Source organism: Schistocerca americana, chromosome 1 (genome assembly GCF_021461395.2).
Source record: "Schistocerca americana isolate TAMUIC-IGC-003095 chromosome 1, iqSchAmer2.1, whole genome shotgun sequence".
NCBI classification, from domain to species: Eukaryota; Metazoa; Arthropoda; class Insecta; order Orthoptera; family Acrididae; genus Schistocerca; species Schistocerca americana.
The window spans coordinates 702,595,077-702,611,065 of record NC_060119.1 but is presented as its reverse complement, the minus strand read 5'-3'; the positions used below and the strand labels follow the sequence as shown (position 1 = coordinate 702,611,065).

The window sequence follows — 15,989 nt, the reverse complement described above, 5'->3', positions numbered from 1 at the left end:
CAAGGTAAGTTGTATTAGACAAACCACGTTCCAAGAATATAGAAGCAACTAAGGATGACGGAGAATATAGAAAATGACGCAAATAAATTATTTTTTTACTGATTAGAATGGTTGGGTACCTTGGTGGGTAAGTATCAGACTAAGCCACAGGTCCAAGGTTCAATCCTCAGTCGATCCGAGGATTATATTTCTGTCACAGCTTCTTTCACCTCTAGTAACGATTCTTTAACGTGACTGCTCAGCTGCGTTAAGTTTCACAAGTTGCGGCTATTTCAACTGAGTGTGACGGAGCACTTTGCGGCTCACTGAAACTTCTTTCTTGGATACGTATTTTAGTTTTTGTTCACGACGCAGTACTCAAGTGTCCGCACTGGACGACGGAAGCGGTGCTCCATCCGTCCGCTTCCAGGATATCACATCAACGTTCACCCACTCACATTTAGAGTTTCCCAAATCACTTCAGGCGCGTGGGAGAACGGCATCAGCCGGCTCCACACCACATGCTCGTAGAAGAGGGTTCACGCGCTTCTGGAGAGTTCTGACGATTGTGACAGTTTCACACTAGCATAAGCGCATATCTAAGCAGTAGATTCAAAAGGATGAAGCTTCATCCTACCTTCTAGAACATCTCAAATTACACAAAAAGGCTTGCCTAGAGTAAAAACTGAACAGATGCTAATAGTAGAGATCGGCATACTGGTTCTCTGCGAGCAGATATTTTCACGTCATCGACTGTTACGGTCTCCCCGTTAGGAGTGAGAGCAGCAACACCACCTGGCGCCAGTCGACCGGAAGGAGGTTGGGTGACGTCACAAGGCGGCGGCGCCGGAAACCTCTACAACGTGGAGGGGCAGGCAGGCGTACGTCGGCTGAATTGTTATGAGCCGCCTGGCGTGTGCGGACTCACGTCACCAGCCGCTTTCACTGCAGCCTCCACATCGAGCTGCAAGAGTAACTTTATTGAAAATAGAAAATTCTAAAGCTATGTGTTACCGCCAACATACTTTATAAAAGTTGCAGGAGTGTGCTCATGTATAAGACGGCGCCTGCAGAACATTAAGTCATAAAAGCCATCTTCGGATGGCAAGACGTCGGTTTACGGAAACGCTGCACCGTCGGGATAACGGCTCGGCGGAATGACGAAGATGTAGTCGAAGAATACGCCTTAGTGACGTACGAATGAAAACTGAAACGGGTGCAAGTTCAGAGGTTACGATGACACAAGGCCTGTTCGTGGCTGTCGAACCGACTATAGCCATCCGAGGAGAAACGCCATCAGTTCCTTTCAGTGGGACGCGCTGTACTAAAAGTTGTGAACCACCAGACGACATTCCTTCTGACGTAATGAACTACAACCCTAGCTGAAAGACAAGTACCCTTAAATACAAAACAATACAACAGAAGAAATACAAAACAATACAACAGAAGACACGAAGCTCAATCGCTTGAACAAGGCGGGGAGCCAGTTGGCAGCAACAGAGGTTAAAGATGGTGGGCCAGCACACACCGCACGCTGCCACAAGTGTCAACCAAGCTAAAAATTTCTGCCGGAAAGTGTTCACACTCCTAGGCTTCACAGGAATTCACTGCTGTATATCTCAGAAGCCTGCAAGCAAATTTTTAATTAATCAGTATTAACTTTTGCACTGATTATTGTCGAGGGTGAATATTCTTATTTCTACTGCATACAAGTGTCACGATGATGCTTCAGAGCAAATATGTCGACGCTTTCTACTCGTTATAACAATAATATTTTTTATACAATATTTTTTGGGGAGTTCCACACATCAATGAGTAAAAACGGAATCCTTATATGATCACTTTGTTGCCTATCTGTCCGTCTGTTAAGATCCCTTTCTCTCAGTAACGGGTGGAGGTATCTCCCTTGGCGGTGTACAAAAGTCAACGTAATCAAAAGATACAGCCGTTTATGTCACATATTTTAACACTCGCCAACTCATTCATCAAACTCTATAGAAGAACTACCTGTATGCATAATCAAGTTTATACACAACTTTCGGAGCACGAGACCTACTCGCAAATTGCCCTGTTTGTTCCGTAAATACAGTATTTCGTAGTCTTTTCTTCTTCTAAACGTTTCTGGACGTTCTCCGCGCTTTTTGAAAGTAACGGGGTAGATGCTTTGCTATCATAGGCCAACCTCTGCTATAGTTCCTCTGTGCGTAAAAACCGGCCTACATCTCATTCTTCTACCCTGTTCATTAGAAGGTCCCAAAGGGATTCAGTTCCGATGACAGCGCAAGTTTTCAGTACCTCTGAGACAGATACAAAGTAGCCAAATGCTCACTACGTATGCGTTAGGATTGTGGTCTTCATATCTTTTGAATATGATGACGTCGACTTTACGCAGCAGTCAGTCTTTCAGCATCTTCTTCTTCTTCTTCTTCTTCTTCTTCTTCTTCTAATATACAGACAATAATCTTTGATCATGGTGTCATCAATTGACGTACGGTCTACCGCATTAGCGACTATACACAATGCATTTCAGTCCAATGTTCCCTTCGTGTGGTCTGAAGTTCATCGTTTTAAAGTTCTTCGTTGGGCTTGTGTCTCCGCCTCCTCTTCACACGCACACTATCGCCTGATTTAAAGGTACTAAATTTACTTTCGCTCTCAAACGCGTCAAATTCCTGTCAGTCAGTGTTGTTACTAACACAGCGTTTGGCTACCCTGAACCTTGTGCTACGAGTGACTTCGGAAATACAGGTCATTTTCCTTGCCATTCACTCGCTGTAGCCTTCATTAGGCAGCACTCTTATAGCTATCCTTGTATTTACTTTTTTCGATGTCGAGTTCATCATTTGGCGCACGACTTGTTTTACATAGATGCTTTACTGGTAGTGACGCGATTCTAACTTCATTTGTGTCGGCACACAGTGCCACCAAAAGATAGAGCGGGTTATTTTTATGAAAATGCACTTTCCCCTGCGCGAAATTCAAGAGAATAGAACAGTTTCGCCGATGGGAAAGCAGTTTTGGGGCCATTTCACTACATTTCATGTCGAGTATTGGACTACAGGATGAAAAATGAGACATATAGGTTAACTTTTCCTCATATTTGTACGACGTAAAATACGCTTACGCTCTTTTTAGCCAAATACACACTTACACAGAGACAAACGATGCACCACGAAGGAACAATCCAAATGGGACGGAAGTCGTTACGTGTGATGTACATATACAATCAAATGATAATAATTTCAGAAAAATTTGGTGATTTATTCAACATAAAGAGATTCACAAATTGAACAAGTCAATACTGCGTCGGTCCACCTCCGGTTCTTATGCAAGCAGTTAGTTGGATTAGCACTGATTGACAGAATTGCTGGATGCCCTTCAGAGGGATATCGTGCCAAATTCTATCTAATTAACACGTTAGATCGTCAAAATTCCGAGTTGGTTGGACGGACCTGTCCATAATGTTCCAAACGTTCTCAAGTGGCGGGAAATCAAGCGACTGGTGAGATACGGCTTGGCAATCACGAAGACGAGCAGCATAAACTCTTGTCGTGTGCAGGTTGGCATTATCTTGCTGAAATCTAAGCCCAGGATGGCTTGCCATCTAGGCCAACAAAACGGGGCGTAGAATATCGTCGTCATAAGGGTGCCACGGGTGGCAACCAAGGGGAGCTCCTGTGAAGAGAAACAGTACTCCAGACCACCACTCCTGTTTCTCGGTCCGTACGGCGGCGACTGTCAGGTTCGTATTTCACCGCTGTCCGGGGGTATCCAGACACGCGTTTGGCTTGGAATCACATTGACTGGAATAGGATTGTCTTCAGTGATGAGTGCCACTTTGAACTGAGTCCTGATGAACAGCGAAGAAGTGTCTGCAGACGACACAGATAGCGGTGGGATACCAATCTGACTGTTGCCCGCTATACGGCCTGAAAACTAGGAGTGATGGAATGTGTGGCATTTCTTTTCATAGCTCGATCCCTTTGGTTGTCATCCGCCGCACCTTTACAGCACAAAGGGACGTCGACGACATTCTACAATCTACGCCCCGTTGTGTTGCCCTTCATTGCAAGCCACTCTGAGCTTACACTTCAGCAAGATAATGCCCGCCCGCATATGGGCAGAGTTTCTACTGCTTGCCTTCGTGCTTGTTAAACCCTGCCTTGGCCGGCAAGTTCAATGGATCTCGCCCACAACTGAAACGATTGGAGCATCATGAGCATGGTCCTCCAACCAGCTCGGGATACTGAGGATCTAGCACGATATCTCTTATGCGGACATACCACAAGTATATCAATGCCAAGCCGAAGAACTGCTTGCTTAAAGCTCAAAGGTGGTGCAACGCGTTACTGACGTGCTCAATTTGTGATGCTCTTCTCTGGAACGAATCATCCAATTTTTTTGATACTGTAATCTTTTTTTTTTTTTTTTGTTTTTACATGTGCATCACATCTATCGATTTCTGTCACATTAGGATAATTCCTTTGTGGTGCCTCGTTTTGTCTCACAATGTACCGGGTGATCAAAAAGTCAGTATAAATTTGAAAACTTAATAAACCAAGGAATAAGGTAGATAGAGAGGTAAAAATTGACACACATGCTCGGAATGACATGGGGCTTTATTAAAAAAGAGAACAAAGTATTGCTAGACTCGCCAAAGATCTCTTGCGCGCGTCGTTTGGTGATGATCATGTGCTCAGCCGCCACTTTCGTCATGCTTTGTCTCCCAGGTGCCCACACCTCAGTCCGTGCGATTATTGGCTTTGGGGTTACCTGAAGTCGCAAGTGTATCGTGATCGACCGACATCTCTAGGGATGCTGAAAGACAACATCTGACGCCAATGCCTCACCATGACTCCGGACATGCTTTACAGTGCTGTTCACAACATTATTCCTCGACTACAGCTATTGTTGAGGAATGTTGGTGGACATATTGAGCATTTCCCGTAAAGATCATCAGCTTTGCTTTGTCTTACTTTGATATGCTAATTATTGCTATTCTGATCAGATGAAGCGCCATCTGTCGGACATGTTTTGAACGTTTGTATTTTTTTGGTTCTAATAAAACCCCATGTCATTCCAAGCATGTGTGACAATTTGTACCTCTCTATTTGCATTATTTCGTGATTTATTCAGTTTTCAAATTTATACTGACTTTTTGTTCACCCGGTATTACAGTGAAACTGGCGCCATCTAAATGACAAGTAAGGAAATAGTAACTGATATGTAGATATGTCTGGAATTTTGAAACACGAAACTCTTGGTAAACGAAGGTCTAATTCTTTGTTCCATTATGTTCCTCCACTGTAGTGAATTTATTTTCAGGAATAATTTAAAGAAAGGCGAGAATAATAGGGTGAAGGGATATTAAAATCGCAGACCAAACGGTTACTGCGATACGCCTGTCGGTGTTCATGCATAAGTTCCACAAACGTCTGAAGACTACGAATCCAAATCCGTTGAAGCGACAAGAGAAGTGGAAACAGCGGAAACGGCAGCTGTTCGGAGAACGTTTATCGTGCGCGGAAAGTAAATACGAGGCGCGAGACAGAAATAACAACGGCTGGCCGCTGTCTCGTCGCGCGGCTGTCCCGGACTGCACAAACAAACCGCCGGCCGTCAAGAGTCAGTTAGCCACACGGCCGGGACGAACTGCTCGCACAGGATCGCCGGCTCGCCGTTTCCTAATCCCCGGCGACAACACGCTGAGCTGCCGCTCCGGAGAGCGGGGCTCTCTATTTAAATCACGGTGCCTGGCGCTTATCGCTCCGAGTGTAGGGCTCCAAACGTTGGCGTCGGTACGGTCACTCGCAGCAAACGCACCTTCTTGCAACCTTTCCCAACGCAACGTTACTGGGCTTCTATTTTACTAACTGCTATATGAAACTAAAACTCTTAATTTGTATCCTTGTATGAATTTTTTGATGCCCCTCACATCTTCATGTCGTCCCTTCCCACCTTCTTCCCCCTCCTTTAAGCGATTCAGCAAACGCATGAAATGCAGAAACAACGAGACGGTGAACAACACGGCCGGCCGGTGTGGCCGAGCGGTTCTAGGCGCTTCAGTCTCGAACCGCGTGACTGCTACGGTCGCAGGTTCGAATCCTGCCTCTGCATGGATGTGTGTGATGTCCTTAGGTTAGTTAGGTTTAAGTAGTTCTAAGTTCTAGGGGACTGATGACCACAGATGTTAAGTCCCATAGTGCTCAGAGCGCTTTGAACCATTTGTGAACAGCACGCTCGCACACAATAAAAACATAAATACGTTGCCACGAAACAACGTGACAGTTGTTATTTTGAATATTCAATTACATTTCAAGAAAGACGGATAATGACTTGGCATAACTTTACGGCACATAATCTTGTTTAACATACTGAGTGTCACACAAAGCTGCAGCTATATTTGCAGTGTGTTTTTTAATGCGTCGTTCGGTACCGAAGCGGCCATGGCGGGACGGGGCGGGTTGTGGACTCTGTTCTCTTGAGTCAGATCCCAGTGCGTAGAGAATGGGACATGAAGACTCTGAATCTTCCGAATGACATTTGCGACACAATTTCCAGTTCCGGAGCTTGCCTTACAACCAGAAGAAATATTCCTAAAATCTTGGTTGGAATTGGGGATTTTATTAATGTTCAAGCCAACAATACGTAGTAGTAGTAGTAGTAGTAGTAGTAGTATTAGGTTGGTGCATAAGTTCGTAGCGTTTTTGTTTTTCTTGTTGGTATTCCGGCTCCTATTGGTTTAATTATCAACTGTCATTTTTTATTTGTAGTTCACTGTTGCTATTCGAGTTTTCATACTGTGAAATTACAATGAAATGAAATGAACAGGCTTTGACATACGCCAACGGGGAGAGATGAAAATGTGTGCCCCGACCGGGACTCGAACCCGGGATCTCCTGCTTACATGGCAGAAGCTCTAACCATCTGAGCCACCGAGGACACAGAGGATAGCGCGACTGCATGGATTTATCTCTGGCACGCCTCCCGCGAAACCCACATTCTCCACGTATTGTCCCGCACTACATTCGTAGTGCAGCCGCCCATTATACTCGTTACTCGCGGCGCGTTGCCGGTTCCCGTAAGAGTTCGGGCACTGTGCATTCACACAGAAGAAGAAGATGGTCAAGTGGCCGGTGAGCCTTAACTATATACATGTTTATACTAAGATGGTATCTATTCTTTCGGACATGTCCGAAAGAACAGATACCATCTTAGTATATATATTTTCATATTGTCATTTTGTCATTTGAAGATAGTGAGTTGAGCTGTGGGCGCTAGAAAATAGGGTGCCAAGTGGAGAAATCGGAACATTACCGACATATTCTTCTGCCTGAGTTCAGTAGAAGAGTGACAGCAGCGGAGGCACCCGGGAACATTTGCGCCTTGTATGGGGTTAATGCCATTGGACAGAGGACTCGTTTTAAGGAGGATCGCTTTGTCGCTCTCCACGTTCAGGAAGATCTTAGGGGTTGATGAAGATAGTTTACAAGCTTTAAGCCAGGCTGATCCGCATCAGTGTGCTTGACAACTGGCACATACGATGAACCGTGATCACTCCGACATCCTGCGACATTTGTGTGCAGTAAGGAAGGGTTCAAAAATTGGATGTACGGGTACCGCATATTCTACGCCATTCTCTAAGCCAAAACCACCAGAATCACCGGGTGGTCAAATGTGCATCTCTGCTTGCTCGTTACCAATTGCTCGTGAACAACAGCGACCATTCCTATCCTACATCGTTACTGGTGCCGACAAATTGTGTTTTTACGGTAACTCAACGGAAAGAAAGCAATAGCTGAGCCGAAAGAAAGCAGCAACTCCCCGCAGAAACACCTGCGAGCATCCACAAAAGATGTTATGCATCTGGTGGAACAGCGGTGATGTGGTGTACTACGATTTTCTTCCCCAAAATGTAATCATCATTGCTGATATTAACTGTCAACAACTGAGAAGTCTTGCAGTCGCAATCCACGAACAACGACCAGAAAGAATGTGTGACGTGATGCTACTCCACGATAACGCCCGCCCGCATTCTGCTATACTGACAAGAAACACTATGCAGAAGTTTGGATGGGAAGTCATTCCGCACCCAACTTATTCATCTGATCTTACGCCCTGAGTTTCACTTTCACCTTTTCCGCTCTCAATCGGACAACCATCAAGAAACTTGTTTTCCGGATGAAAATGCGCTCAGAACATGGCTCAACGAGTTCTCCGGCTCAAAACCACGTGATTTCTACAGTCACGGAATCTAGAAGTTACCCCATCGTTGACAGACAGCTGTAAATAGCGAAGCAGAATACATTATTCACGCGAAAAGTCTCTGTTATGTGTTTCTGTTGTATTTATTAAACTTGCGTAAGAACGCTGAGAGCTTATGCACCAACCTAATATGATCTATGAATTTCTTCATGTCATATAAGTAGAGTCGATGAATTGCTTGACGGGTACTGAACTAAATTAAATGAGACGATACTGAAAAATCATACGGAATTGCGTTAACTGCTAGACAGCCTACTGTTTACTATCGGTCGTCAGAACTGTATCAGTACGACTGTAGAATGCTTTGCACGACAAAGCAAGGTAAAGCTTTTTCTGTGGAGTCAAAAGAGACAGTTCGTGACGCTCTTTCTTCAACTTTTATATTAAACAAATTAGCGAATTAAATACGTCAATCCACAGTAGTTACATGTCGTATGACAAATTCCTGTTCAGGAGATTTACTGCCAACTCTTTCACAACAGAGGTACACGATCTAATTCTACAGCGGACGAAAATGTTGAACGCAAACCATTACTGAAATGCACGATGATTCATTCAGAAACTTGTGCCTGACGCTGCAGTCATGGACTGTGCGGCTGGTCCCGGCGGAGGTTCGAGTCCTCCCTCGGGCATGGGTGTGTGTGTGTTTGTACTTAGGATAATTTAGGTTAAGTCGTGTGTAAGCTTAGGGATTGATGACCTTAGCAGTTAAGTTCCATAAGATTTCATCACACATATGAACATTTTTTGTGCCTGAAAGCACGAGAAAATGTTTACCAAGGCGTCGAAGCTTCTAGTTCCAGATTAGGCAAAGAAGCAAAAAGATTATAAACGAAACGAAGAAGAGAAATGTATGAACCATGACCCGACACGCGAGTGTATGTCACACGTCGAAGAAAAATAACAACTTAGTTTTGAGGCATGGAAATCGGGAAAGGAAAAACTACTGAGAGGCCACTGAAAATCATATGTACTAGTAGAGTGAAAGACAGGCAATGAGAACAAAAACCAAACTCTGGAGAAGACATCAACTGAGAGTTCAGAACCAAGAATGGTTATCCTGCAATACAAAACTGACATTTCAATGAAACAGCTGTTTGGCTTAGCCGGCGCTGACCCGACACCGCGTACATGATGAATACAACTAGGAGTCCATAGCAACAACCGCCAGTTCACACTGGTACTTTTAGTCGCTGTTTGAATGAAATCGTCACTGGTCGGGCCCCTGTGGTATCTTTAATTTCGTCCCCCAACTGATGTGTTTCAGTTCTATGTGTTGAACAACACATACGGTCAGTAAATGAGTCAAATAATGTTAAGGTGATCTGTTCTTTTGATTCCTAAACTTAGCAAATGCAACGACCAACGAAAACTGACGCATTCGCCCTGAAGGCTTCTCATGTATGGTTTCTTCACAATGCTGAATCTGTTCCTCTATAATGAGTAGTTAAAGACTAATTGAAAATTATCAGTGATATACATTTTAAAAGCGAATGAGTGATTCTTCAAGAATTCGGAGTACAAAGTCATATGTCAGTACTGAAGAAACTTTCTGAATACATCAAGTTGGTTTTCTGTTACCCCTGGTATGCTTTGGCAGCCTTCAGTATACCCATCAGCGCTGACATGTTTTCTAAGCAGTTTATGTAAAACTCCTACAGAAAGACCGCTCTGCGTTGAAATTCCTGCCCGACCCCCCCCCCCCCCTCTCGTCCAAAACGACCAGTTCCGTTCCTGAATAACTCAAGATATTCAATGTCAAATCGGACAGAAATATTTCGAGAGATCAACTTTTAAGTACTAAAACTAATTATACAAAATTTACTTTTTAATCGATTCGTTAACACTGATAACACTAAACCTGTTACGGAACAACAGTATCCGAAACGCAGGCTTACTAAAGAGCACCTCTTTTAGCACGATTCCAAATTATGTACTTGTTTTTATACCACGTGTCGGAGATGAAAGTATCGTTAATCAGCGATTCTAGCGTCTTGGTTATTGTGGCTATGATTCCGTTGTAATCAGTAAGCCAAATTAGTGCAACGATTCAGTAAATTACACATAAAACCAAACACCTCTCCTCTCTCATTTACTTCTTATTTTTACATATACTTTATCGTTTTTGGATCCAAAATGATTCACAAGTGTTTGTAATGGCGTGATATAATTACGTGAAGCAATGAACTTCCGGAGCATAAAATTTTAGTTTCATGGTTGTGATATTGCAATCTCCCACATATATTTTTAACTAGCGTCCAAGATATCAACCAGATTTGTATCACGTAAATTCCGTGGGCCGACAGGAATTACTGAAGCATTGCGGTTGCGTGACTTACCAAGGATAAGACAGGTTTGGCCTTTCGCCAAATAGCTTCCAGACAATCCTGCTGATGGAGAAGACGACCTGTGACCTTCTGTCTTCACATACCAGCAAACAAAACATGCCAGAGAAATTTATGTCCTTAGACGGACGAATGCGGAACAGTTCAGACGAAATGCAACTTTATCCATATACTGAAAATACTTGATAGTAATTGCTTGAATTTCATTCATACTAAACGCTCGCAAATCTTTATTTTGTTTCTTAGTGTTTAGCATATTTCGTAACAAGTGTTTCGAGATATCCCTTAATACTTGTTAAACTGCTTGAGTGTCAGCATGTGAATTCCACTTTCATTTAAAATAAGAGGAGAAAATGAAAGTATGTTGCAGTGATTGTACTTGATTCCAAACAACTGGCGAAATTTCAATATCTGCATTTAAATAGACCTAAGTTAATTATGCATGCATGCATGCATGCAGGTACGATGTGAGCAAGCAAACAAGGCTAGAATTTCACGTCAAACCGTGGTCATTGGCGACGAAGGAACGGCTCAGATAAAGATTGTTTTTGAAACGAATCCTCAGTTGTAAGTTTGAACGACCCTTGTGGTATTCGCCGGAAGTGATTCAGTGAAACACCGGAGAAATTATATCGATCTCTCTGTCGCTAGTGTTATAAATAGAATCTCCGCTTTAAAATATAAATAATAATATAAAATAAATCGTCTGTTATAGAATCAAGGTTGAAGACTAAGCTTTGCTATATCATATGGTTGCTGTACCCTGTAAAATATTATGCGCCCGCAAACAAACGTTTGCTTTATATTGTTGCATTCGAAATATCACAGGTAATTTCAGAGAAAAGAGTAGCTCAAAAACTCAGACACTCGAAAATGGCAAGGAATTCCGGAAGTTAGAAGCTAGGTTTAACAAGCGACACTTTTCCGTTACTCGATTACTTGCTTGAAGCCGGATTCCCACAAGCATGAATTACTTACGCCTGCGTCTCCCTCACCACCACTACCCTTACATGCAATTTAGAGTTTCCACACACTGGAGTTGGAAACACTACTTACGCAACTTTCAAGATGGCAAGAAGAGAAATTTTTCGGAATGAAGACCAAATGTCACCCGGAGCTTATCGGTACGTTACGGGTGAAAGAAGCTTCTCCCAGCACAGGAGTCCGTATGGTTGCGTATCCGTTAGCCTAAGAACTTATAGTGACGTTGACGAAGCAGAAACGGACCGAGAAATGTTGGATACAGAAGTATATGTATCTCGTAGAAATCATTTGGAGACATCCAGATACGTTAATAAATGAGTCACTTTCACTGCCATACACGTATTTCATTCCGTAGAGCAAAATTTCTAAAATTTTATGTTAAATACATGTAAGGTTTTTGTCTCAACAGTCCTGCTTTGTTCTTATTTTAAAAGTTACTCAAAATTCTGATAGGACATAGGTGCCGTACATATGAAGTTTGCTTTACCGATTATTAATTTGGCAACCAAACTTTCTACTGGAGTCCGCAGGTCGTGGTCGTGCGGTAGCGTTCTCGCTTCCCACGCCCGGGTTCCCGGGTTCGATTCCCGGCGGGGTCAGGGATTTTCTCTGCCTCGTGATGACTGGATGTTGTGTGCTGTCCTTAGGTTAGTTAGGTTTAAGTAGTTCTAAGTTCTAGGGGACTGATGACCACAGCAGTTAAGTCCCATAGTGCTGAGAGCCATTTGAACCATTTCTACTAGAATGCAGAACGGTCACCACTCAGGACTGCGTCAATACGGACACTGTTGCATTTACATAACATTTTAATTAGAGTCAATGGGAGCTTTAATTAAATCCCTAAGAGCGCAAATAAATTTTGTATTTCTACTTCACTGAAATATTTACACTCAATGACTCAAGCAAAACATTATCATCACTATGTTGTAATAAAAAATACCTTTACAATATTTATTATTCTGCAGTAATGTGCACCGCGGCAAGTTAACACACTGCTTTCCAATATTTTTCGAATTCGCACATCACTTCAAACGTTGCTGTGGTCCTCTACTGCAAATGAATGATTATAAAGAATTGCTGACTCTACGCGGTTTAGGAAAACCATGCCACTTTACACAGTATTTATTTATTTAAATGAAAACGAAGTCCATTATTTTGTCATGACACCGAACTGTTCACGTATTTAAACAAGTAATTCAATCCGGGTGCAGTCTAACGAATGTGAGTGGAATGAGAGGAGATCCAACTAGCGACAGTTGCTGAAACTCGTAGGCGATAGTGGGTGATGCGACATCGTTAGAGTGTTTTAATTTTCGTAACTTCCGCCTATGTTGATATGAAAGTGTGCAAGTAGGGTGTTTCCATATGTAGTAAATTAAATTACGAGAGTGGTAGTGGGGGCATGCACGCGTACGTAATCCATGCCTGTGGAAATCCCGCTTGAGGGCCTGTCCATGTTCATGGGCTTGAAGTCTGAGCTGCTGCAGGGACCATTACAGCATGGTGAAGACGCTCACTCGTAAACAACACACCCGACATGACTCATGGGTCCATGGATATAACTCGTAAACCACAGATAAAAGGAATGTTCCACTGAAAAACGTTGAGTCCCGTAACTGAGGCAGAGAGAGACACAGAAACAACATTCGTTTATTTACACGTTCAAATTGCCATAATTTGCTGACCAGTGCTGGCAATACTGGTAACGCTGAGTTCTAAAGGTTGTGAGAGTTTGGTGTTGTTATAGTTCTTGCATTAATTGTGCGACACATTTTCTGGGCTTTATGGTAAAGCAGTGTAGGTACCATTTTCCGATGTAAACAAATTATTATTACTATTATTATTAGAGTAAGGCATTTCGCGTATTTAACGGTAATTTATTATAATTATATTAATTTTTTACACATATTATTAATGTTACTAAAAACTTTGATTCTTGTAACACATCGAAAATGGTGGTGATAGCATATTTGGTGATGGACGGGGGCGGCGGCGAGGGCGGAGGAGGTGGAGCGGCGGGAGGAGAAAGAGGGCAGAGGGAGAGGGAGAGGGAGGGGGAGGGAGGGGGAGAGGGAGGGGGAGGGAGGGGGAGAGAGAGAGAGAGAGAGAGAGAGAGAGAGAGAGAAATATGTGACCTCTTCCCGAATAACACAACATTGAATCTGCGACTGACAATGCGATGCCCGGGACAGTTCCTTCTTCAAAGCTATGGCGAGTTCCACACTTACTCAAGTGACTCACTGCTCCATTTTTGACGAGCTCAGTGCTCAGGAGGGATTGTCCTCTAGACCCCATTAATCTAGTTTCTTCTTCCACCCGACATTCCAAGCTTCACTGAAATAAGCTTCTGGGGATGAATTCACGCCACCCTATTTCCACTGAAATTTTTAGCACGACGTGGCTCCTACATATCTGTTGGCGATCAGTATCACTAAGTTCAACATTGATGGATATTTCAGAAATTAATACAGAGAAGGTATCTAAAATTGAAACAGTGTACCGGAGCGACTCTAGAACACAAAACCTTTCTTTTTGCGCATAACGTTATGTCAGTTGAGCCTCTCGACAACACCTCTACTCGATACAGCTGCCCTATAACAAAACAAAGACTGTGATGAATCACATGTCCGAATACAATATTGAATCATTTGTTCAACACTAGTATGACTACATCCGCAAAGTGATACGATTTCTCCGGGTGCTATCCGAAACAGCTGTAAGTTACCAGCGGCCCCCACCAACCGTTGCTGAGGGGAAGGGGGGGGGGGGTTGGGGCTTCTTGAGACCGGCCTGCGTCATCGTGCAGATGGGTGCGTCGGATAGAGCCAGATGTGCCGGATACATGCCGGACACATCCTGAAAACGACCGGTTACAGTCTAGTCAGTCAGCTTACACTGCTACCATCGGTCGCGAAAGGTCCACAAGCAGCTCCAGAAGTCATCATCACTCAAAGGGAGAACCGACATGTCGACAGACTTGTACGAAAGGTGCCATTAACGCTTGGCCTCAATGAAAGTATTTAGAGTTAGCGATTACTTCCACTAAGTCCTGAGAGGTTCTACCCCAACGCTCATGATTACTCTGGAAAGAGTACCTCTAGCTTCTATCATTCTGAAGAGCTATCAAATCTTCTCAACGCTGTTGCCATCGTTGAGACTGCTTAATGGTCCAAATGGCTCTGAGCACTATGGGACTTAACATTTGAGCTCATCAGTCCTCTAGAACTTAGAACTACTTAAACCTAACTAACCTAAGGACATCACACACATCCATGCCTGAGGAACGATTCGAGCCTGCGGCCTCGCGCTGCCAGACTGAAGCGCCTAGAACCACTCAGCCACATCGGCCGGCTGAGACTGCTTACAATAAACGTGTAGTTCTGATAGTTCCAATTATGTTTATGTTGCCGACATTATACGTGGCATCCAGACGGGTCGTTTAGTCTTTTTTTTCATTTATTACTGATGGAACGAGATATTTTCATCTTGATTAAATATTCTTGGGTTACAAAACGACCTTTAATGAACTCATCGATGGGGATGAAATCAATGAGATAGAGTGAACGAAACGATATCTACGCAAATCGCTGAAACACGCTGAACCTGCTGTGTAAAGCCAACACTCACGAGAAGCACGGAATTCGAGTTTCAGTCCCTATCTGGCACAAGTTTTCCGTTCCCATCACACATTCATTCCTGGAGTAGTTTTTGGTTATGTCCAGAGCTCTTGAAGAATTCATCAAAACGAGAAACGAATACGAAGAGGTTACGTCCAGTCGACAACGAGATGGTGAGAGAGGGAGCTCAAAGGTGGACTCGAGGGGGAACCCGGCAGTGCTTGCTTCAAAGCAAACATCCTGACACCCGCATGAAGTGATTTACGGAAACTAAGAGATAAATAGATCGGAATGGCCGGACATTCCTTTCAACCGCCGCCATCTCGAAGGCGAGTCCGGTGTCTTAACGATAAAGGAACGTCGCGCGGGGTAGCCGCGTGGTCTGGGACGCCTTGCCACAGTTCGCGCGCCTCACCCCGTCAGAGGTTCGAGTCCTCCCTCGGGCGTGTGTGTGTGTGTGTGTGTGTGTGTGTTGTCCTTAGCATAAGTTAAAGTTAGATTAAGTAGTGTGTAAGCCTATGGACCGATGACCTCAGCAGTTTAATCCCATAGGAACTTACCACAAATTTCCAAATTTCCATTAAGAAAGGTCGCTCGGTGAAATAATCTTTCAGTGAGATATTCAAATCGTCATATGCCACCGTCCAGTGAAAGCTTCATACGAAGCCTTCAATACGGGAGGAGTGACAATATGTTAATTTGGCAAATGTTCTGTCGCTGATACACGTGAGTGTAAAGAAGAATTTTGTTCGATCTCGACGAAGCTACTTTCTAGAACTCATCTTAAAAAGTGGAAACG

The 15,989-nt window shown here is 43.6% G+C and overlaps 1 protein-coding gene and 1 non-coding gene across 3 annotated transcripts in view; both read right to left on the bottom strand.

The window, feature by feature from the left end:
• The window catches only part of LOC124609585 (neuronal calcium sensor 2), a 454,649-nt gene that overhangs the window by 191,177 nt on the left and 247,483 nt on the right, over positions 1–15,989 (bottom strand). The window lies entirely within an intron of this gene.
• Positions 6,848–6,921, bottom strand: Trnat-ugu. The gene has a single exon. It is a non-coding gene; the product is annotated as a tRNA-Thr (tRNA).